Consider the following 23,378-nt stretch of genomic DNA (forward strand, 5'->3'; position numbering starts at 1 on the left):
ATCCTAGTTCAACCTATCTCTTTTGGTCCCTCTTTCCCTTTGTCCACTCATAAGCCGACCTAAGTATGGTCTGATTTTAAACAAAGACCTTCTGTTAATGTTTCAGGTTAATAACATGATTTAATAAGACCTTGAGGTTTTTCTGCAAGCTGTGGGTTTTGTTTCAATATGTGTTAGTGTTGTAACATTTCGCAGTCTCGAGTCCGAGATGTCATGGCTATTCCTCCATGAATTCTTTGTTAGCTTATACTGTCCCTATACAATTCCCACGCTCTCAACTTCAATGTCTCTATACATTTTAAACATTCACAATTCCACTGTGCTTGTTAGCTTCCACCCCATCTCTAACTCCCTTTCCTCTCCAAAGTCCTTGACTGTGTTGCCTCCTCCCAAATTCATGACCATCTTTCCCAAAACTCCATGTTTGAATCCCTTCAATCTGATTTCCGCCCTTGCCACAGTATTGAAACTGCTCTCATCAAAGTCACAAATGACAGTCTTTGTAACTGTGACAAAGGTACACTAACCCTCCTCGACCTGTCTGCAGCCTTTGACACAGTTGGCCACTCCATTATCCTCCTCCAACGCCTCTCCACCAATGTGCAGCTGGGTGGGGCTCCACTCGCCTGGTTCCATTCCTATCCATCTAATCAACCAGAAAGTCTCCTTCAATGGCTTCTCTTCCCGCCCCCACATCATTACCTCTGGTGTCCCCCAAGGATCTATTCTTGGTCCCCTTCTATTTCTCATTTATATGCTGCCCCTTGGTGATGTCATCCAAAAACATGGAGTCAGGCTCCACATGTACGCTGACGACACCCAGCTCTACCTCTCGACCACTTCTCTCGACCCCTCCACGGTCTCTAAATTGTCAGACTGCTTGCCCGACATCCAGTACTGGATGAGCAGAAACGTTCTTCAATTAAATATTGGGAAGACCGAAGCCATTGTCTATGATCCACACCACAAACTGCGTTCCTCCGACACTGACTCCATCCCTTTCCCTAGCATTTATCTGAGGCTAAACCAGACTGTAAGCAACCTAGGCATCATATTGGACCTTGAAATTAGCTTCTGGCCAAATATCCGTGGCATATCTAAATCCTTCTATTTCCATCTCATAATATTTCCCGCACCTGCCTCAGCTCATCTGCTGTTGAAACCCTCATCCATGCCTTTATTACTTCTACTTACCTTGACTACACCAACGCACTCCTGAATGGCCTCCCACATTCTACCTTACGTAAACTTGAGGTAATCCACAACTCGACTGCCCGTGTCCTAACTCACATCAAGTCTCCGATCACTCATCACCCCTTTGCTCACTGACCTACATTGGCTCCCGGTTAAGCAACGCCTCGATTTCAAAATTCCCATCCTTGTTTAAAAATCCCTCCATGGCCTCGCCCCTCCCTATCTCGAAATTCTTTCAGCCTCACAATACCAGTGATGTCTGCGTTCCTCAAAATCTGCCCTTTTGAGCATTCCTGATAAGATCTGTTCAACCATCGGTGGCCGGGCCTTCAGCTGCCTGGGCCCTAAGCTCTGGAATTCCCTCCCTAAACCCCTCAGCCTCTGGACATTTCTTTCCTCCTTTAAGACTCCATAAAACCTCCCTCTTTGACCAAGCTTTTGGTCATCTGCTGTAATTTGTTCTTATGAGGCTCGGTGGCAAATTTATTTTTGGTCTTATAACACTGCTTGGGACATTTTACCACGTTAAAAGCGCTACATTAATAAAAGTTGTTGCAGTTGATAGCAATGGGAACTCGTACAACCGGAGCTCCCATTATTATCAATGAGAATACTAGATGTTCATTGGTGGTCCAAGCCCACGTGATCCCAGGATACAAATACATACCTGGAAGACATATTACTGTACGCTGCACTGCGAAACTAGGACTCCGACCACAATCCTATATTCCTCCGGGACCACCAGGTCATTTTGTTAAAATAATTCCGGTCAGAGGCTTTCACCCAAAGGAAGCTTCTAACTGCAATTTCTCCCCAAAGTATGTGTTTAATTTCTCTGCCATTTCTTTATTCCCCATTATAATTTCTGCTGTCTCAGCCTGTAGGGGACCCACATTTCCTTTTGCTAATCTTTTCCTTTTTAATATACTTATAGAAGCGTTTACAGGTCTGTTTTTATGTCTCTCGCTTGTTTACTCTCATATTCTATTTTCCCTTATCAGCTTCTCGGTCCTCCCTTGCTGAATTCTAAAATGCTCCCAATCCCCAGGCTTACTGCTCTTTTGGCAACATTATAAACCTGTTCCTTTAATCTAAAAATATCTTTAACTTCTCTTGTTAGCCACGGTTGGACCACCTTCCCTGTGGGGTTTGAGTGCATTTACAATGTGTGCATTTACAATGTTTGTTGTAAATTATGTATTAATTCTTTAATGTTCACCATTGCTTATCTACCTTCATACCTTTTAATGTAGTTTCCTAATCGACCTTCGCCTCGCCCCTTTGTTTAGATTTAAGATCCTAGTTTTGGATTTAACGAAAACACTTTCAAACTTAATGTAACATTTTATCATATTATGGTCATTCTTCCGTTGCCAGCACGTCCCATGTACAAATAAACAAAATAAACAAGACTCACTGTTAAAAGTTGTTGCTGTTAATAATCACAAATCACTTTTTACAAATCACTCCAGGGCCTCGCCCCTCCCGATCTCTGGAATCTGTTGCAGCCTACAAGATGTCTGCACTCCTCAAATTCTGCCCTTTTGACCATCCCCGATTATAATCGCTCCACCATCGGTGTCCGGCCCTTCAGCTGCCTGGGCCCCGAGCTCTGGAACTCCCTCCGTAAACCTCTCCGCCTCTTTCCTACTTTCAGACCCTCCTTAAAACCTACCTCTTTGACCCAGCTTTTGGTCATCTGCCGCAATTTCTTCTTTTGTCAAACGTATGTGTTGTGTCCTGTAACACTGCTGTTAAAGGCGCTCTAAAAGAAGAGTTATTATTAATACTGCAGGAGTGAGGCATTGAAACTCTTTTTGGAGTTCACCTGTAAAAACATAAAACATTAAACCGTGCCACCCGACCTGAGTGACACACCAGACATTTACAAGGCCCTTTTTTCCTTTTTTTTTGTGTTTTTCATTTTTTTTTTGGTTTTTTTTTTGGGCGCTAAAATCACATTTTTCCAGTGCCCCCTATAAAAGGGAAGGGGACACTAAAAACACCGGCAATTAAAACAAATTAAACTTTAAAACGTAAAATCAAATTAAAATTTGGTTGCCGGGCGTGATGATGCACTCCAGTCCCTCCGGTGCCCACCTCTCGCGGAAGGCCGCGAGCGTACCGGTGGACACCGCGTGCTCCATCTGAGGCATTGAATGAGCTGGGAGTCGGCGCAGGCGGACGCCATCTGTGACGTCACAGGCGAAGTGGGCGGGGCTATGACGTTCCATGGTAACGGTTGAACGGTCGGTATTTTTGAAATCAGGAGCCACGTGACCGCCGAGCTGCCCAGCGCTCCTTCATCACAGTGGGCGGGGCTCTGCGGCGCTGCCGGGTCCTATTGGTGGGAGTGGTGGCAATCCGCTTCGTGCAGCCAATAGACGGCCGGGAATTCTCTGAAGGTCATTAATTTATGCAGGAAGGCGCCCTGTAGTCGCAGTGCGCATGCTCGGTGCCGCACTCTCCACCACCAGTGCCCGGATGCCGCGTAGTTTGCTGTAACCAGCGGTTGGACAATTTGGGGAACCGGGAGCCGCAGGGAACCGGACTGATGGTGGGCGGCTGGGGCTGGGGCAGAGCGCTCGACCGGAGGGCGGGGAGGGTATGGTGAGTCTGTGAGGGAAAACACCGAACTTAACACACAGCCCCGGAGCTCAGAGTTTGGGGACATGCGGGAGATAGACTGAAACTTCCAGTGAGCTCAGACAGTGTGTAACCCGGGGGCCCAGTGAGATCAGACAGTGTAATCCGGGGGCCCAGTGAGATCAGACACTGTGTAACCCGGGGGCCCAGTGAGATCAGACGGTGTGTAACCCGGGGGCCCAGTGAGATCAGACAGTGTATAACCCGGGGGCCCAGTGAGCTCAGACAGTGTGTAACCCGGGGGTCCAGTGAGACCAGACAGTGTGTAACCCAGGGGCCCAGTGAGATCAGACGGTGTGTAACCCGGGGGCCCAGTGAGATCAGACAGTGTATAACCCGGGGGCCCAGTGAGATCAGACACTGTGTAACCCGGGGGCCCAGTGAGATCAGACGGTGTGTAACCCGGGGGCCCAGTGAGATCAGACAGTGTATAACCCGGGGGCCCAGTGAGCTCAGACAGTGTGTAACCCGGGGGTCCAGTGAGACCAGACAGTGTGTAACCCAGGGGCCCAGTGAGATCAGATAGTGTGTAACCCAGGGGCCCAGTGAGATCGGACACTGTAACCCGGGGGCCCAGTGAGATCAGACACTGTGTAACCCGGGGGCCCAGTGAGATCAGACACTGTGTAACCCGGGGGTCCAGTGAGACCAGACAGTGTGTAACTCGGGGGTCCAGTGAGACCAGACAGTGTGTAACCCAGGGGCCCAGTGAGATCAGATAGTGTGTAACCCAGGGGCCCAGTGAGATCAGACACTGTAACCCGGGGGCCCAGTGAGATCAGACACTGTGTAACCCGGGGGCCCAGTGAGATCAGACGGTGTGTAACCCGGGGGCCCAGTGAGATCAGACAGTGTATAACCCGGGGGCCCAGTGAGCTCAGACAGTGTGTAACCCGGGGGTCCAGTGAGACCAGACAGTGTGTAACCCAGGGGCCCAGTGAGATCAGATAGTGTGTAACCCAGGGGCCCAGTGAGATCAGACACTGTAACCCGGGGGCCCAGTGAGATCAGACACTGTGTAACCCAGGGGCCCAGTGAGATCAGACGGTGTGTAACCCGGGGGCCCAGTGAGATCAGACAGCGTGTAAGCCGGGGAGAATTCTGGTGATTTTCTATAAGTCCAGATGGGCGGGACAGAGATCTGAGGAAAAGGATAAAATCAAACAGAAATACTGGACATATACTTTTCTGAAACGTTGGAAAAACACTTTACACTACATTCCACTTCACAACATTAATATTCTTCTAATTTTCTGCCCTGTCATAATTAGATCTCCCGGTGAATGGTGGAGTGATTGAGAAAGTTCTACAGCTGGAAGGAAACGGATTGTGGACTGAGGAACAACAGCAGGTGAACCAGCACAGGATTGTGAGAGCACCAACCAGGGAGCCCCTTCCGATTGAAAGTGCTTCAATAGATCGACTGGGGAGAAAGGTAAGAGAAAGTGCCATTTACTCAGATACACACCGGTCCTGTAGACAGTACACACAGGTTACAAGTTAAGACAGGAAATGAGACTGGGAGAGTCTGACCACCGAGCACAATTATCCAGCATGAGGCCGTGCAATGGGATGTGAAGTGAGATCAGTTTCTTTCTCTAAACACACAGTCACAGTGAATCTTGTGTGTGTTTTAGAGTAAAGGGCTTTGATCTAAGAGGTGACTCCAGTTTGAGGCAGAGCCCAGCAGATGGACCCGTCTCTGTACATTCGGTGGGACTGAACTCGCACCGATACCATCAGATCTCAGTGTTCAAATATTTCCCATCTGGTGAGAAAGCCAATGGAAAGATTGAACATGAAGCACGTCGTCAATTCACTGATCATGATGCACAGACCAATCTGAAATACCAGCACGGCCTATCACTGACAGAATCAATTATTCATTCATGAACATTTAGAATTATAAGAAAATATATTGATAACTACTAATATTGAAACATTTCCGATTAATCGATCACTAGAGATATGTAGTTTTCTAATATACTGAAACAAAGATACGGAGAGTTGCAATTTATTTATTGGTGTCGTACTTGACCCCGAGGTGAGCTTCTGAACCCATATTCCCTCAATCACCGAGTACGCTTACTTCCAGCTCCATAACATCGCCGGTCTCTGCCCCTTCCTCATCCATGCCTCTGTTACCACCTCATTGGACTATTCCAATGCTCTCCTGATCGGCATCACACCACGCACTCTCCGTAAACTTTAATCTTATCAAAAACACTCCTGCCCGTATCCTTACTCAGGAACACAAGAAATAGCAGGCGTAGGCCATACAACCCCTCCCATCTACTCTGCCATATAGTAAGATCTCTATTCGATCGAGAATTTCAAAGATTCACAACTCTTAAGTGAAGAAATATCTTCTCATCTCAGTCTTAAATAGGCGATCTCATCCTAATACTAGGATCGATCCCTAGTTCGAGACTATCCGGCCCTTGTCAATTCTTCTAAGAATTCTATGTTTCAATGATATCACCTTCCATTCTTCTAAACTCCAGAGAATATAGGCCTATTCTACTCAATCTGTCCTCAGCCCTCTCATCCCAACTTGTATCAATTTCCCTTCACCCATCACCCCTGAGCTCGCTGAACTACATTGGCTCCTGCTCCATCAGTGCCTCAATTTCAAAATTCTTATCCTTGTTTTGACATCCGACCAGGACCTTGTCCCTCCCTATAACCTCCTCCAACCCTCCAACCCTCAGAGATCTTTCCATTCCTCCAATTCTGGCCTCTTGAGCAGCCCCAATTTTCATCCCTCCAATATTGGTGGCCGTACCTTCAGCTGCCGAGGCCATAAGCTCTGGAATTCCCTCCCTAAACCTCTCTATAACACTCCTTAATACCTACCCTTTTGAACAAGCTTTTAGTCACTTGTGCTAATATTTCCTTACGTGACTGGATGTCAAATTTTGTTTGATAACGGTCCTGTGAATTGCCTTGGGACATTTTACTACTTTTAAGGCAAGATATTAATGCAATTTGTTGCTGATAACTGAAGATATTTCGAATTGTCATGACTCTCACTAGGGTACAGTTTCCTCTGGCACCGACTCTCACTGGGGTACAGTTTCCTCTGGCACCGACTCTCACTGGGGTACAGTTCCTCTGACACAGATTTACTGTGTATCTAATTCGTGCTGTCCCTGCCCTGGGACAGTTTAGAGGGAGCTTTAACCTGAAACTGATCAATCAGGAGCTGCGGGTGGAAAGTTTTCAGTGCAGTGACAGATCGTACTGCTGCTGAATTTTAATTGATAAGCTGCCCAGTACACTCGCGGTGGACACTGAAGTTCGCCCAGTGGCAGTGTAGAGGGAACTTTACTCTGTATCCAACCCATACTTCACCTAGTCTCTGGGAATTTAATGTGAATTTGAAAGCAACTGCTAGGGGAGATAGCGAGAAATTTATTCTGCAGTTTGGGGTGTCTAGGACGAGGGGACATAACCTTAAAATCAGAGCCAGGCCATTCAAGAGAGATGTTAGGAAACATTTCTTCACTCATTGGATGGTTTAAGTGTGGAACTTCCCACAATAAGCAGTCGATGCTCGCCCATTGAATAACTTTGGGCTGGTTGTGATTTCTGCCCAATGACCCGTTGCTTGTTCCCTTGGATTGGATCTTTATTTATTCCCTTTGGTTTGTTTTCAGTTTCATTGCTGGACCCACCACTCAAAGCACTTTGTCTGATCTGCCCCTGGGAATGAGCAGACTCCTCCCTCATCTCCCACACTGCACCGTCTCTCCTCCTCTTTCCCCCTTGGTTGTGTTCCACACTCAGGGCCTTGGCCCTTCCCCGGGGATTCTCAGTATGAACAGCGGGATGTGTGTTGAGACAGGATGTCCCAGCTCTCCACCTTTAAATGGCCCTGCTTTATGACATCACTGTAGTGCCTAGCGACTAACCTCACTGACCTCAACTTATTATGGGCTGGCAGTGTCTGATGGGACAGTGTAGAGGGAGAAAGACTAGGATTTATTTGGTGCATTTTACGACCACCGGACCTCTCAAAGCGCTTTACAGCCAATGAAGTACTTTTGGATTGTAGTCACTGTTGTAATAAGGGAGATTTACTCTGTATAATGTCAATGGAGTTTTACTCTGTATCTGACCTGTGCTTTACCTGTCCTGCAAGTATTTCATGGGACAGTGCAGAGGGGACTTTACTTTGTATCTAACCCATGCTGTACCTGCCCTGGGTATGTTTGATGGGACAGTGTAGAGGGAGCGTTACGCTGTATCTAACCCATGTTGTAGCTGACCTGGGAGTGTTTGATGGGATAGTGTAGAGGAAGATTTCGTCTTCATCTGTCCCGTGCTGTACCTGCCCCTGGGACTGTTTGATGGGACAATGCATAGGGAGCTTTACTCTGTATCTAACCTATGCTGTACCTGCCCTGGGAGTGTTTGTTGGGTCAGTGTAGATGGTGCTTTACTCTGTATCTAACCAGTACCGTACCTGCCCTGGGAGTTTTTGACGGGACAATGTAAAGGGAGCTTTACGCGGTATCTAACCCATGTTGTACCTGTTCAGGCAGAGTTTGACGGGACAGTTTAGAGGGAGCTTTTCTCTGTATCTAACCCATACTGTAATTGCTTTGGGAGTATTTGATGGGACAGTGTAGTGGGAACTTTACAATTTATCTGATCTGTGCTCTACCTGCCCTGAGAGTGTTTGATGGAACAGTTTGGAGGGAGCTTTTCTCTGTAACTAACCCATGCTGTACCTGCTCTGGGAGTGTTTGATGGGATAATGTAGACGGAGATTTACTGTGTATCTAAACTGTGCTAGCCTAGCAAGTTGTGACGAGGACTCCAATAATATACAAAGGGATATAGATCGGCTCAGTGAGTGGGCAATACTTTGGCAGATGGAGTATAATGTGGGAAAATGTGAGCTTATCCACTTTGGTCGGAGAAATAAAAAAGCAAATTATTATTTAAATGGGGAGAGAATACAAAATGCCGTGTACAGCGGGATCTGGGGATCCTTGTACATGAAACACAAGAATTTAGCATGCAGTTACAGCAATTAATTAGGAAGGCAAATGGAATGTTGGCCTTTATTGCAAGGGGGATGGAATATAAAAGTAGGGAAGTCCTGCTGCAAATGTACATGGTATTGGTAAGACCACACCACACTATATCAGGAAGGATATACTTGCACTGGAGGCAGTTCAGAGAAGGTTCACGAGGGTGATTACTGAGATGAAGGGGTTGTCATAATGAGAAAGGTTGAGCAGGTTGGGCCTGTACTCATTGGAGTTTAGAAGACGTAGAGGTGATCTTATTGAAACGTATAAGATTCCGAGGGGGCTTGACAGGGTAGATACAGAGAGGATGTTTCCCCACGTGGGGGAATCTAACACTAGGGGGCATAGTTTCAGAATAAGGGGTCGCTCATTTAAAAGGGAAATCAGGAGCAATTTCTTCTCTGAGGGACGTGAATCTTTGGAATTCATTACCTCAGAGAGCTGTGGGGGCTGGGTCATTGAATGTATTTAAGGTGGGGATAGACAGATTTTTGAATGATAAGCGATTCAAGGGTTATGGGGAGTGGGCGGGGAAGTGGAGTTGAGGCCTGGATCTGATCAGCCATGATCTTATTGAATGGTGGAGCAGGCTCGAGGGGTCAAATGGTCTACTCTGCTCCTATTTCTTATGTTCCTGCCCTTGGAGTCTCTGATGGGACAGTGTAGGTGGAGGTTTACTCTGTATCTAACCCATGCTGCACCTGCCCTGGGAGCGTTTCGTTAGACAGTGTACAAAAGAAATAGAAACAAGTAGGCCATACGGCCCCTCGAGCCTGCTCCGCCATTCAATAAGATTATGGCTGATCTGATCATGGACTCAGCTCCACTTCCCCGGCTACTCCCCATAACCCCTTATCCCCTTATCGTTTAAGGAACTGTCTATTTCTGTCTTAAATTTATTCAATGTCCCAGCTTCCACAGCTCTCTGAGGCAGCAAATTCCACAGATTTACAATCCTCAGAGAACAAATTTCTCCTAATCTCCTTTTTAAATGGGTGGCCCCTTATTCTAAGATCATGACCTCTAGTTCTAGTCTCCCCCATCAGTGGAAACATCCTCTCTGCATCCACCTTGTCGAGCCCCTTCAAAGTCTTATACGTTTCGATAAGATCGCCTCTCATTCTTCTCCACTCCAATGAGTAGAGGCCCAACCTACTCAACCTTTCCTCATAAGTCAACCACTGCCCTCCCCTCATCCCTGGGATCAACCTTGTGAACCTTCTCTGAACTGCCTCCAAAGCAAGTATATCCTTTCATAAATATGGAAACCAAAACTGCACACACTGTTCCAAGTGTGGCCTCACCAATACCTTGTATAGCTGTAGCAAGACTTACCTGCTTTTATACTCCATCCCCTTTGCAATAAAGGCCAAGATACCATTGGCCTTCCTGATCACTTGCTGTACCTGCATACTATCCTTTTGTGTTTAATGCACAAGTATCCCCAGGTCCCGCTGTACTGCGGCACTTGGCAATCTTTCTCCATTTAAATAATAACTTGCTCTTTGATTTTTTTTCTGCCAAAGTGCATGACCTCACACTTTCCAACATTATACTCCATCTGCCACATTTTTGCCCACTCACTTAGCCTGTCTATATCCTTCTCAGATTTTTTTGTGTCCTCCTCACACGTTGCTTTTCCTCCCATTTTGTATCGTCAGCAAACTTGGCTACGTTACGCTCGATCCCTTCCTCCAAGTCGTTAATATAAATTGTAAATAGTTAGGATCACAGCACTGATCCCTGCGGCACCCCACTAGTTACTGGTTGCCAACCAGAGAATGAACCATTTATCCTGACTCTGTTCTGTTAGTTAGCCAATCCTCTATCCATGCTAATATATTACCGTGAACTTTTATCTTGTGCAGTAACCTTTTACGTGACACCTTGTCAAATGCCTTCTGGAAGTCCAAATACACCACATCCACTGGTTCCCCTTTATCCACCCTGTTCCTTACATCCTCAAAGAACTCCAGCAAATTTGTCAAACATGACTTCCCCTTCATAAATCCATGCTGATTCTGCCTGACCAATTTTGCTCATCCAAATGAACTGCTACTGCTTCTTTAATAATGGACTCCAACATTTTCCCAACCACAGATGTTAGGCTAACTGGTCAATAGTTTCCTGCTTTTTGCCTGCCTCCTTTTTCAAATAGGGGTGTTACATTTGCAGTTTTAAATCTGCTGGGACCTCCCTAGAATCCAGGGAATTTTGGTAAATTACAACCAATGCATCCACAATCCCTGCCGCTACTTCTCTTAAGACCCTCAGATGCAAGCCATCAGGTCCAGGGGATTTATCTGCCTTTAGTCCCATAATCTTATTGAGTACCACCTTCTTCGTGATTGTGATTGTGTTAAGTTCCTCCCCCCATATAGCCCCTTGACTATCCACTGTTGGAATATTGTTAGTGTCCTCTATCGTAAAGACTGATAGAAAATATCTGTTCAGAGTTTCTGCCATCTCCATGTTCCCCATTACTAATTCTCTGGTCTCGTCCTCTAAGGCACCAACATTTACTTTAGCCACTCTTTTCCTTTTTATATACCAATAGAGACTGTTTTTATAGTTTGTGCTAGTTTACTTTCATAGTCTATCTTCCCTTCCTTAATCATTTTTTTAGTCGTTCTTTGCTGACTTTTAAAAGCTTCCCAGTCTTCTGTCCTCCCACTAGTTTTGGACACTTTGTATGCCCTTGTTTTTAGTTGGATAACGTCCTTTATTTCTTTAGTTAGCCACGGATGGCTATCTTCTTTTACACTTGCTATTGAGGGAGTGCAGCGAAGGTTCACCAGACTGATTACCGGGATGGTAGGACTGACATATGAAGAAAGACTGGATCGACTCGGCTTATATTCACTGGAATTTAGAAGATGAGAGGGGATCTCATTGAAGCAAATAAAATTCTGACGATTGGACAGGTTAGATGCAGGAAGAATGTTCCCGATGTTGGGGAAGTCCAGAACCAGGGGTCACAGTCTTAAGGATAAGGGGTAAGCCATTTAGGACCGAGATGAGGAGAAACTTCTTCACTCAGAGAGTTGTTAACCTGTGGAATTCCCAACCGCAGAGAGTTATTGATGCCAGTTCATTGGATATGTTCAAGAGGGAGTTAGATATGGCCCTTACGGCTAAAGGGATCAAGGGGTATGGAGAGAAAGCAGGAAAGGGGTACTGAGGGAATGATCAGCCATGATCTTATTGAATGGTGATGCAGGCTCGAAGGGCCGAATGGCCTACTCCTGCACCTATTTTCTATGTTTCTGTGTCACTTATCAGCCCCAGCCTGAATGTTGCCCAGGTCTTGCTGTAAGCGGGCATGGACTGCTCCATTATCTGAGGAGTTGCGAATGGAACTGAATACTGTGCAGTCATCAGCGAACATCCCTAGTTCTGCTTTCATAGCTTTGCAGTCGCCTTTATTTAGAATCCGGACACTGGTTTGAGATCTGACTTTCTCACTCTCCAACTGAATTTGAAATTCAACCATGTTATGTTCACTTTTTCCGAGAGGATCCTTCACTATGAGATCATTTATTAATCTTGTCTCATTACACAATACCAGATTTAAGATAGCCTGCTCCCTGGTTGGTTCTGCAACGTACTGTTCAAGGAGACCATCCCAGATACACTCTTATAAACTCTTCCTCAAGTCTACCTTGGCCAATTTGATTTGTCTAATCAATATGAAGCTTAAAATCGCCCATGATTATTGCCGTACCTTTCTTACAAGCCTCCATTGTTTCTTGATTTATACTCCATCCAACAGTGTAGCTACTGTTAGGGGGCCTATAGACTACGCCCACCAGTGCTTCTTCCCCTTATTATTTCTTATCTCCACCCAAACTGATTCTACATCTTGATCTTCTGAGCCAAAATCATTTCTCACCACTGCACTGATCTCATCGTTTATTAACAGAACTACCCCACCTTTTCCTTTCTGTCTATCCTTCTGAATTGTTAAATAGCCCTGAATATTTAGTTCCCAGCCTTGGTCACCTTGCAACCACGTCCCTGTAATGGTTATCAGATCACACCCATTTGCATCTATTTGTGCCGTCAACTCATCTATCTTGTTACGAATGCTGTGTGCATTCAGATAAAGAACTTTTAATTTTGACTTTTTACCATTTTTCCCTGCTTTGACCCTACCTTCTGTTACACTCTTATTTTTATACATTCTGTCTTTTCCTGTCACAGTCTGATTCTCATTTCCCACAGTGCTACCCTATTGCCTTCTCCTTGCTCTTTTGACTTTTTAAATTTCCTCTCACCTGAACCCTTCCCCCCCCCCCACTGCTCCCCCCCCGACCTATTTAGTTTAAAGCCCTCTTTACAGCCCTAGTTATTCGCTTCGCCAGGACATTAGCACCAGCCTGGTTGAAGTGAAGCCCATCTCAACGGAACAGCTCCCTCTTGCCCCGGTACTGGTGCCAGTGCCCCATGAATCGAAACCCATTTCTCCCACCAGTCTTTGAGCCACGTGTTCATCTTTCTGATCTTATTTACCCTATGCACATTTGCACGTGGCTCATGCAGTAAACCAGAGATTATTGCCTTCGTGGTTCTGCTTTTTAATTTAGCCCCTAGCTACTCAAACTCCCTCAGCAGAACCTCTTTCTTTGTTCTACCTATGTCATTGGTACCTACGTGGCCCATGACAACTGGATCTTCCCCCTCCCACTCCAAGTTCCTCTCCAGCCCAGAGGCGATGTCCTGAACCTTGGCACTTCGCAGGCATCACAGCCTTCGGGACTCACGCTCTCGGCTGCAGAGAACAGTATCTATCTCCGAAACTATACTCTTTCTTACCACAACATTTCTTTTTACTACCCCCATTTGAATGGCCTCCTGTACCACGGCGCTGTGGTCAGTTTGCTCATCCTCCCTGCAGTCCCTGCCCTCGTCCAAACAGGGAGCATGAATCTCGTACCTGTTGGACAATTACAAGAGCTGAAGCTCCTCCATCACTACCTCCAGGGTCCCCACAGCTCCCTCGCTCGTAGTCACACCCTCCTGTCCCTAACTATGGACCAAATTTGAATTGATGAATCTAAGGGGTGTGACTGCCTCCTGGAACACAGGGTCCAGGTAACTCTCCCCCTCCCTGATGTGTCGCAGTGTCTGCAGCTCGGACTCCAGCTCATCAACGTGGAGCCGAAGTTCCTCGAGCAGCCAACACTTACTGCAGATGGCGAATTTATAATGGGGAACAAAGAAATGGCAGACCAATTGAACAAGTACTTTGGTTCTGTCTTCACAAAGGAAGACACAAATAACCTTCCGGATGTACTAGGGGTCCGAAGGTCGAGTGAGAAGGAGGAATTGAAAGATATCCTTATTAGGCGGGAAATTGTGTTAGGGAAATTGATGGGATTGAAGGCCGATAAATCCCCAGGGCCTGATAGTCTGCATCCCAGAGTACTTAAGGAAGTGGCCCTGGAAATAGTGGATGCATTAGTGATCATTTTCCAACAGTCTATCGACTCTGGATCAGTTCCTATGGACTGGAGGGTTGCTAATGTAACACCACTTTTTAAAAAAGGAGAGAGAGAGAAAATGGGTAATTATAGACCAGTTAGCCTGACATCAGTAGTGGGGAAAATGTTGGAATCAATTATTAAGGATGAAATAGCAGCACATTTGGAAAGCAGTGATAGGATTGGTCCAAGTCAGCATGGATTTATGAAGGGGAAATCATGCTTGACAAATCTTCTGGAATTTTTTGAGGATGTAACTCGTAGAGTGGACAGGGGAGAACCAGTGGATGTGGTGTATTTCGACTTTCAAAAGGCTTTTGACAAGATCCCACACAAGAGATTGGTGTGAAAAATCAAATCACATGGTATTGAGGGTAATGTACTGACGTGGATAGAGAACTGGTTGGCAGACAGGAAGCAGAGAGTCAGGATTAACGGGTCCTTTTCAGAATGGCAGGCAGTGACTAGTGGAGTGCCGTAGGGCTCAGTGCTGGGACCCCAGCTCTTTACAATGTATATTAATGATTTGGATGATGGAATTGAGTGTAATATGTTTGCAGATGACACTAAACTGGGTGGCGGTGTGAGCTGTGAAGAGGATGCTAAGAGGCTGCAGAGTGATTTGGACAGGTTAGGTGAGTGGGCAAATACATGGCAGATGCAGTATAATGTGGATAAATGTGAGGTTATCCACTTTGGGGGCAAAAACACGAAGGCAGAATATTATCTGAATGGCGGCAGATTAGGAAAAGGGGAGGTGCAGCGAGACCTGGGTGTCATGATTCATCATTCATTGAAGGTTGGCATGCAGGTACAGCAGGTGGTGAAGAAGGCAAATGGTATGTTGGCCTTCATAGCTAGGGGATTTGAGTATAGGAGCAGGGAAATCTTACTGCAGTTGTACAGGGCGTTGGTGAGGCCTCCCCTGGAATATTGTGTTTAGTTTTGGTCTCCTAATCTGAGGAAGGACGTTCTTGCTATTGAGGGAGTGCAGCGCAGGTTCACCAGACTGATTCCTGGGATGGCAGGACTGACATATGAGGAGAGGCTGGATCGGCTGGGCCTGTATTCACTGGAGTTTAGAAGCATGAGAGGGGATCTCATAGAAACATATAAAATTCTGACGGGACTGGACAGGTTAGATGCAGGAAGAATGTTCCCGATGTTGCGGAAGTCCAGAACCAAGGGTCACAGTCTTAAGGATAAGGGGTAAGCCATTTAGGACTGAGATGAGGAGGAACTTCTTCACTCAGAGAGTTGTTAACCTATGGAATTCCTTACCGCAGAGAGTTGTTGATGCCAGTTCATTGGATATATTCAAGAGGGAGTTAGATATGGCCCTTGCATCGAAAGGGATCAAGGGGTATGGAGAGAAAGCAGGAACCGGGTACTGAAAATGATCAGCCATGATCTTATTGAATGGTGGTGCAGGCTCGAAGGGCCGGATGGCCTACTCCTGCACCTATTTTCTATGTTTCTACATCGCTTGCCCTGACATCTCTAATGTATTTAATTAATTTTTCACATTTTGAAAGTTTAGATTTTTAATCCCAGCTCTTAATTTAAACCAATGCCGAAGAAAATAGAGAAACTGACCAACCAATTACTTCCCTGCTTTCCTGTGACATCACATTTTGAATCTTTTTACTTCTTATCCTCCCAGGTCACTTGGTGCTGTTTCGGCTGTCTGCTCGGCTGACTCACGCCCTTTGTCGGCTTACTGCTGCTCCCACTCTTGTGCCCTTTCCGAAGTCCTGCTGCTTGGCTGACTCATGCCCTTTGTAGGCTTACCGCTGATCCCACTCTCACGCCCTTTCCGAAGGGATGGGCGCAAGTAGGTTTTTCCCCTCGCGTTGGTTCTCTCAGCACCTGCTGCAGGCCCAGTCTGGCAGTTATGTCCTTCAGCACTCGGCCAGCTCGGTCAGTAGTGGTGCTACCGAGCCAGTCTAGATGGACATTGAAGTCCCCCACACAGAGTACATTCTGTGCACCTTGCTACTCACAGTGCTTCTTCCTAGTGGTGTTCAACATGGAGGAGTACTGATTCATCAGCTGAGTGAGGACGGTAGGTGGTCATCAGCAGGAGGTTACCTTATCCATGCTTGACCTGAAGCCACGAGACTTCATGGGGTCCGGAGTCAGTGTTGAGAACTCCCAGGGCCACACCCTCCCGAATGTATACAACTGTACCGCCACCGGTGGGACAGGACATACCCAGGGATGGTGATGGAGGAGTCTGGGACATTGGCTGAAAGGTATGATTCTGTGAGTATGACGATGTCAGGCTGTTGCTTGACTAGTCTGGACCATCTCTCCCAATTTTGGCACCAGTCCCCAGATGTTGGTGAGAAAGACTGGGCTGGGTGTGCCGTTGCGGAGGTCGATGCCGGGTGGTCCGTCCGGTTTTATTCTTATTATTGTTTTTCGTAGCGGTGGATCAATTGATGAATCAATATGATCTTATTGAATGGTGGAGCAGGCTCGAGGGGCCAAATGGCCTACTCCTGCTTCTAATTCTTATGTGCTTATTCCCTAGCCCAGATCCTGTTAAGAGCAATGGTCCTAACACTGACCCTGGGGGACACCACTATTTATATTCCTCCAGTCTGAAGAACATCCATTAACCACTACTCTCTGTTTTCTGCCCTTTACCCAACTTCCTCTCCACGCGGCCCCACTCCCTTTAATACCGTGAGCCTTAATTTGATCAACAAGCCTCCTGTCCGGCATCTTATCAAACACCTTTTGACAATCCATCTACACAACATCCACTGCATTTCTTTTCACACTGCACTGTGTTATTTCCTGCAATAATCCCTGCTGTCTGTCCTGAATCAATCCATTTCACTACCAAATGTTGCAACGTTTACTTCTGTAACCAGAATCCCCCGCGCAGGGGTAAAGTGCTCTATCAATGACACCAGGAGCCCAGACACGGGACCAGGCTGTGCTCTGAGCAGGCGCAGTGCCAGTGGTGGAGGTGGTCTGAGGCGGAAGAGACGTTCCGCAAGTCAGTAGGAGCTTGTGGGCTCAGCGGAGGAATTGGATCCCTCGGTGGGTTGGGCAGATTCATAAACACCTGGTGTCGGCCTCAGGCCCCGAATATGAGCCCGCAGGCTCCATGTTTGACCTGCGATGATAGACCCGACCGCTCGGGGTAACGAGCTGAATTCTTGGGCAGGATCAGGGCGCCTGCGCGGCCATCTTGGTACAGGAGCAGAGGATGGATGGGGTTTAGGGTCCCAGTGACCAGGAGAGAAAATAATTTCCTTGTTTCTTCTCAGTCTGCGCACTAGGGATATAGAACTGAACCCAGCCAGAGAAGAGGGAGTGAGAAAACTGCAGATGGAGGAAAGAAATGATGGAGGTGGTGCGATGAGTTTGGATTTCAGCACGGGGTGGAGGGAGAGTGTGTGGGATGGTAATTTACAGCTTTGGAGAACAAGAGAGGAAAGAATGTTCCATAGAAACTAGGATTGTCTGTCCTCAGTGCTGACTTTTGTAAACTCCTATTACAGAATATTAGAAAAGGAGGATTTACAGACGGGAAACTCGAACCAATCACAGTCACTCGATTCACCTGTATATCATCGGCCTTTGAATGTGGAAGGAGAAACGGTTGTCTGTTCTGTCTGTGAGAAAAGATATTAAACATTAGTGTGACTGGTAAAGCACCGAGACACACACACCCGAGTGAGAGTGTTCCAGTGCACTGACTGTGGAAAGAGCTTTAACCAGTTACACAGCCTGAAAAAACATCGCACCATTCACAGAGGGGAGAAACCGTTCACATACTGTGTATGTGGACGAAGCTTCAATTGATCATCCAACCTGGAGAGACACAAGGACACCCGCACCATGGAGAAACCGTGGGAATGTGGAGACTGTGGGAAGGGATTCAATTGCCCCTCTGCACTGGAAACTCATCGACGGCATCACAACGGAGAGAGGCCGTTCACCTGCCCAGTGTGTGGGAAGGGATTCACTCAGTCATCCAACCTGCTGGTACACAAGCGAATTCACACTGGGGAGAGGCCATTCACTTGCCCCGTGTGTGGGAAGGGATTCACTCAGTCATCCAACCTGCTGGTACACAAGCGAATTCACACTGGGGAGAGGCCATTCACCTGCTCCATGTGTGAGAAGGGATTCACTTGTTCATCCGAGCTCACTGAACACCAGCGTGTTCACACTGGGGAGAGGCTGTTTACCTGTCCCGTGTGTGGGAAAGGATTCACTCGATCATTTGACCTGTTGACACACCAACACATTCACACTGGGGAGAGGCCATTCATCTGCTCTGAATGTGGGAAGGGTTTCACTCAATCATCCCACCTGCTGACACACCAACGCATTCATACTGGGGAGAGGCCGTTCATCTGCTCTGAGTGTGGGAAGGCTTTCACTCGATCATCTTACCTTCGAGCACACCAGCGAGTTCACACTGGGGAGAGGCCATTCACCTGCTCTGAGTGTGGGAAGGGATTCACTCAGTCATCCAACCTGATGACACACCAGCGAATTCACAAGTGACTGCAGGGGTTGGACTCTGCTGTTATTGTTGCCGTTAATCACATCCAGGACTGAAACATGTTCACTCAGACCGTTGGGGTTTGTTGCCGCTGGTATAATTAATCCCTATAACTGGGCTGGAGTTTAATTTTCTGGATATCATTGAATCATAGAATGGTCACAGCACAGTAGGAGGCCTTTTGGACTATCGAACCCATGTCGGCTCTCTGCAAGAGCACTTCAGCTAGTCATAAGAACATAAGAAATAGGAGCAGGAGTAGTCCACACCACCCCTCGAGTCTGCTCCACCATTCAATAAGATCATGGCTGGTCTGATCATGGACTCAGCTCCACTTCCCTGCCCACTCCCCATAACCCTTTATCGTTTAAGAAACTGTCTATTTCTGTCTTAAATTTATTCAATGTCCCAGCTTCCACATCTCTCTGAGGCAGCGAAGTCCACAGATTTACAACCCTCTGAGAGAAGAAATTTCTCCTCATCTCTGTTTTAATTGGGCGGCCTCTAGTTCTAGTCTCCCGCATCAGTGGAAACATCCTCTCTGCATCCACCTTGTCAAGCCCCCTCATATACGTTTTGATAAGATCACGTCTCATTCTTCTGAATTCCAATGAGTAGAGACCCAACCTACTCAACCTTTCCTCATAAGTCAACCCCCTCATCTCCGGAATCAACCTAGTGAAACTTCTCTGAACTGCCTCCAAAGTACCCACAGGTCCTGCTGTACTGCAGCACTTTGCAATCTTTCTCCATTTAAATAATAACTTGCTCTTTGATTTTTTTCTACCAAAGTGCATGACCTCAGACTTTCCAACATTACACTCCATCTGCCAAATTTTTGCCCACTCACTTAGCCTGTCTATTCCTTTTGCAAATTTTTTGTGTCCTCCTCACACATTGCTTTTCCTCTCATCTTTGTATCATCAGCAAACTTGGCTACATTACACTCAGTCCCTTCTTCCAAGTCGTTAATATAGATTGTAAATAGTCCCACTCCCCGTCCTTTCCCCGTGCGCCTGCAAATGTTTTATTTCAGGTACTTATCAATTCCCTTTTTGAAAGCCACGATTGAATCTGCCTCCACCACCCTTTCAGGCCGTGCATTCCAGATCCTAACCACTCGCTGCTTAAAGAAAAGTTTTTTCTCCTGTCGCCTTTGGTTCTTTTGCCAATCACCTTGAATCTGTGTCCTCTGGTTCTCGACCCTTCCGCCAATGGGAATATTTTCTCTCTACTCTGTGCAGACCCCTCATGATTTTAGAGCACCTCCATCAAATCTCCTTTCAACCTTCTCTGTTCTAAGAAGAACAACCCCAGCTTCACCAGTCTATCCATGTAACTGAAGTCCCTCATCCCTGGAATCATTCTTGTAACTCTTTTCTGCACCCTCTGTCAAACAACTGTTAAATAAATCAGCTTTGTTTCCTACATACAGTGAGTCGATTCCTTGATTTCTTCAAGAGGAGACTAATTGATGTCCTGTTACCAACTGTTCCGTTTTTGAGCCTTTTCACGGCCTCTGTTTTAGTGATGTTGGTTGAGGGATAAATGTTAGCCAGGACACCGGAGATCTCGCTTTTCTTCGAAATATCGTCATGGAATCTTTAACGCCGACTTGAGAGGTCAGATGGTTCTGATTCTTTTTTTGATTCGTTCACGGGATGTGAGCGTCGCTGGTAAGGCCAGCATTTATTGTCCATCCATAACTGCCCTTGAGAAGATGGGGTGGGGGTGGGCCATCTTCTTGAACTGCTGCAGTGCGAGTGTTTGGGAGGGAGTTCCAGGATTTTGACCCAGCGATAATGAAGGAATGGCTGAGGATACGGATTCTTTTCCCTTCAATCTGTTTCAGCGAATACACTGACACAAGAACACTTTTAGTCTTTGTAACATAAGACCTTTATTAGAGATTCTCCGGCTGGGACCTGTTAAGATAAAGGGAACACCCTCGATTTGAGCCTGTTCACCTCTCTCCTGACAAGTCTCGTAACAGTACAAAAGCTCAATATTTATACATTGTTATAACAGACCATATTTAAGTGGCACTTAGTTTATACAATCATTGGTCGGCTTCCCTCATAGCATACCCAATTGCAGGCTAACAACTCTCCAGATAGGGTGGGCTCCAGGGTCCTTGTTTAAAGTTTCGCTTTGCATTGTATTTCCCTATTTTACGGCTGGTTATAGCAGTCTTTTCGTCTGACTCATGCCTGACTTTGCTTTTCGCGTAACTCGTGTTTGACCACAACTCTGAGTAACCCCTTTTTGTGTCGACACTGCAAATATCGCAGCTTGACATTTCTTTCAGCTATCTTCCCATGATTCTCTTCACCACTTGACACATTCACAACTCCTTCATGCACATTCACATGGCGATATGCTTCCAAATCAGGACGGTGTGTGACTTGGAAGGAAACGTGGAGGTGGTGGTGTTCCCATGCGCCTGCTGTCCTTGTCCTTCTAGTTGGTAGAGGTCGCGGGTTTGGGAGGTACTGCCGAAGAAGTCTTGGTGAGTTGCTGCAATTTATCTTGTACATGGTAAACACTGCAGCCACGGTACATCGATGATGGGAGGGAGTGGATGTTTAAGGTGGTGGATGGGTGCCAATCAAGCGGGCTGCTTTGTCATGGATGGTGTCGAGCTTCTTGAGTGTCGTCGCAGTTGCATTCATCCAAGCAAGTGGAGAGTATTCCATCACACTCCTGACTTGTGCCTTTAGATGGTGGAAAGGCTCTGGGGAGTCAGGAGGTGAGACACTCACCATAGCATACCCAGCCTCTGACTTGCTCTTGTTGCCACAGTATTTATGTGGCTGTTCCAGTTAAGTTTCTGGTCAATGGTAACCCCAAGGATGTTGATGGTAGGGGATTCAGCTATGGTAATGCCATTGAATGTTATGGGGTGGTGGTTAGACTCTTGCTTGTTGGAGATAGTCATTACCTGGCACTTGTGGCGTGACTGTTACTTGCCACTTATCAGCCCAAGCCTGAATGTTGTCCAGGTCTTGCTGTACGCAGGCATGGACTGCTCCATTATCTGGGGAGTTGCGAATGGAACTGAACACTGTGCAGTCATCAGCAAACATTCCCACTTCTGACCTTATAATGGAAGGAAGGTCATTGATGAAGCAACTGAAGATGGTTGGGCCTAGGACACTGCCCTGAGGAACTCCTGCAGCGATGTCCTGGGGCTGTGATGATTGACCCCCAACCACCACAACCATCTTCCTTTGTGCTAGGTATGACTCCAGCCAGTGTAGAGTTTTCCCCCAGATTCCCATTGACTTCAGTTTTACTACAGCTCCTTGATGCCGCACTCGGTCAAATGCTGCCCTGATGTCGAGGGCAATCACTCTCACTTTGCCTCTGAATTCAGCTCTTTTGACCATGTTTGGACCAAGGCTGTGATGAGGTCTGGAGCCGAGTGGTCCTGGCGGAACCCAAACTGGGTATCGGTGAGCAGGTTATTGGTGAATAAGTGCCGCTTGATACCACTGTTGGTGACAACTTCCATCACTTTGCTAATGATTGAGAATAGACTGATGGGGCGGTAATTGACCAGATTGGATTTGTCCTGCTTTTTGTGGCAGTTTTCCACATTGTCGCATCGATGCCAGTGTTGTAACTACTCGAACAGCTTGGCTAGAGGTGCGGCTAGTTCTGGGGTACAAGTCTTCAGCACAACAGCCGGTGTGTTGTTGGAACCCATAGCCTTTGCTGTATCCAATGCATTCAGCTGTTTCTTGACATCACGTGGAGTGAATCGAATTGGCTGAAGACTGGCTTCCTTAGGAGGAGGCCGATATAGATCATCCTCTCGGCACGTCTGGCTGAAGATGGTTGTAAACAGCAGCCTTTTCTTCTCAGAAGATCAAGATGTAGAACCAGTTTGTGTCAAGATAAGAAATAATAAGGGAAATAAATCACTGGAAGGAGTAGTCTATAGGCCCCCTAACAGTAGCTACACTGCAGGACAGCATATAAATCAACAACACATGGAGGTTTGTAAGAAATACTGCAATAATCATGGGCGATTTTAATCTTTTTGATTGGACAAATCAAATTGGCAAAGGTAGCCTTAAGGAAGAGTTCATAGAGTGTATTCGGGATGTTCTTAGAACAATACGATGTGGAGCCAACCAGGGAGCAGACTATTTTAGATCTGGTAATGTGTAATTAATGATCTCATAGTAAAGGATCCTCTTGGGAAGAGTGATCATAACATGGTATAATTTCAAATTCAGTTTGAGGCTGAGAAACTTGGGTCTCGTACTCGTGCCCTGAACTTAAATAGAGGCAATTACAAAGGAAGGGTAAGATGGTAGATAAGCAGTGACAGACATTTAAGGAGATATTTTATAACTCTCAGCAAAGATATATTCCAGTGAGAAAGAAAGACTCTTAAGAAGAACCAGCCATGGCTAACTAAGTATTTTTTGAGGATGTAACTGGTAGAGTGGACAAGGGAGAACCAGTAGATGT

General features: G+C 46.5%; 1 long non-coding RNA gene and 1 pseudogene across 1 annotated transcript; both read left to right on the top strand.

Moving 5' to 3' along the window:
* Nucleotides 1-23,378, top strand: part of LOC139273480 (zinc finger protein 850-like) — a 254,673-nt pseudogene that overhangs the window by 132,026 nt on the left and 99,269 nt on the right.
* Nucleotides 3,696-14,994, top strand: LOC139273484 (uncharacterized). The gene is made up of 3 exons (XR_011595137.1): nt 3,696-3,804; nt 5,112-5,275; nt 14,926-14,994. It is a non-coding gene; the product is annotated as an uncharacterized lncRNA (long non-coding RNA).

The sequence above is a fragment of the Pristiophorus japonicus genome, chromosome 9 (assembly GCF_044704955.1).
Source record: "Pristiophorus japonicus isolate sPriJap1 chromosome 9, sPriJap1.hap1, whole genome shotgun sequence".
Taxonomy (NCBI): Eukaryota; Metazoa; Chordata; class Chondrichthyes; family Pristiophoridae; genus Pristiophorus; species Pristiophorus japonicus.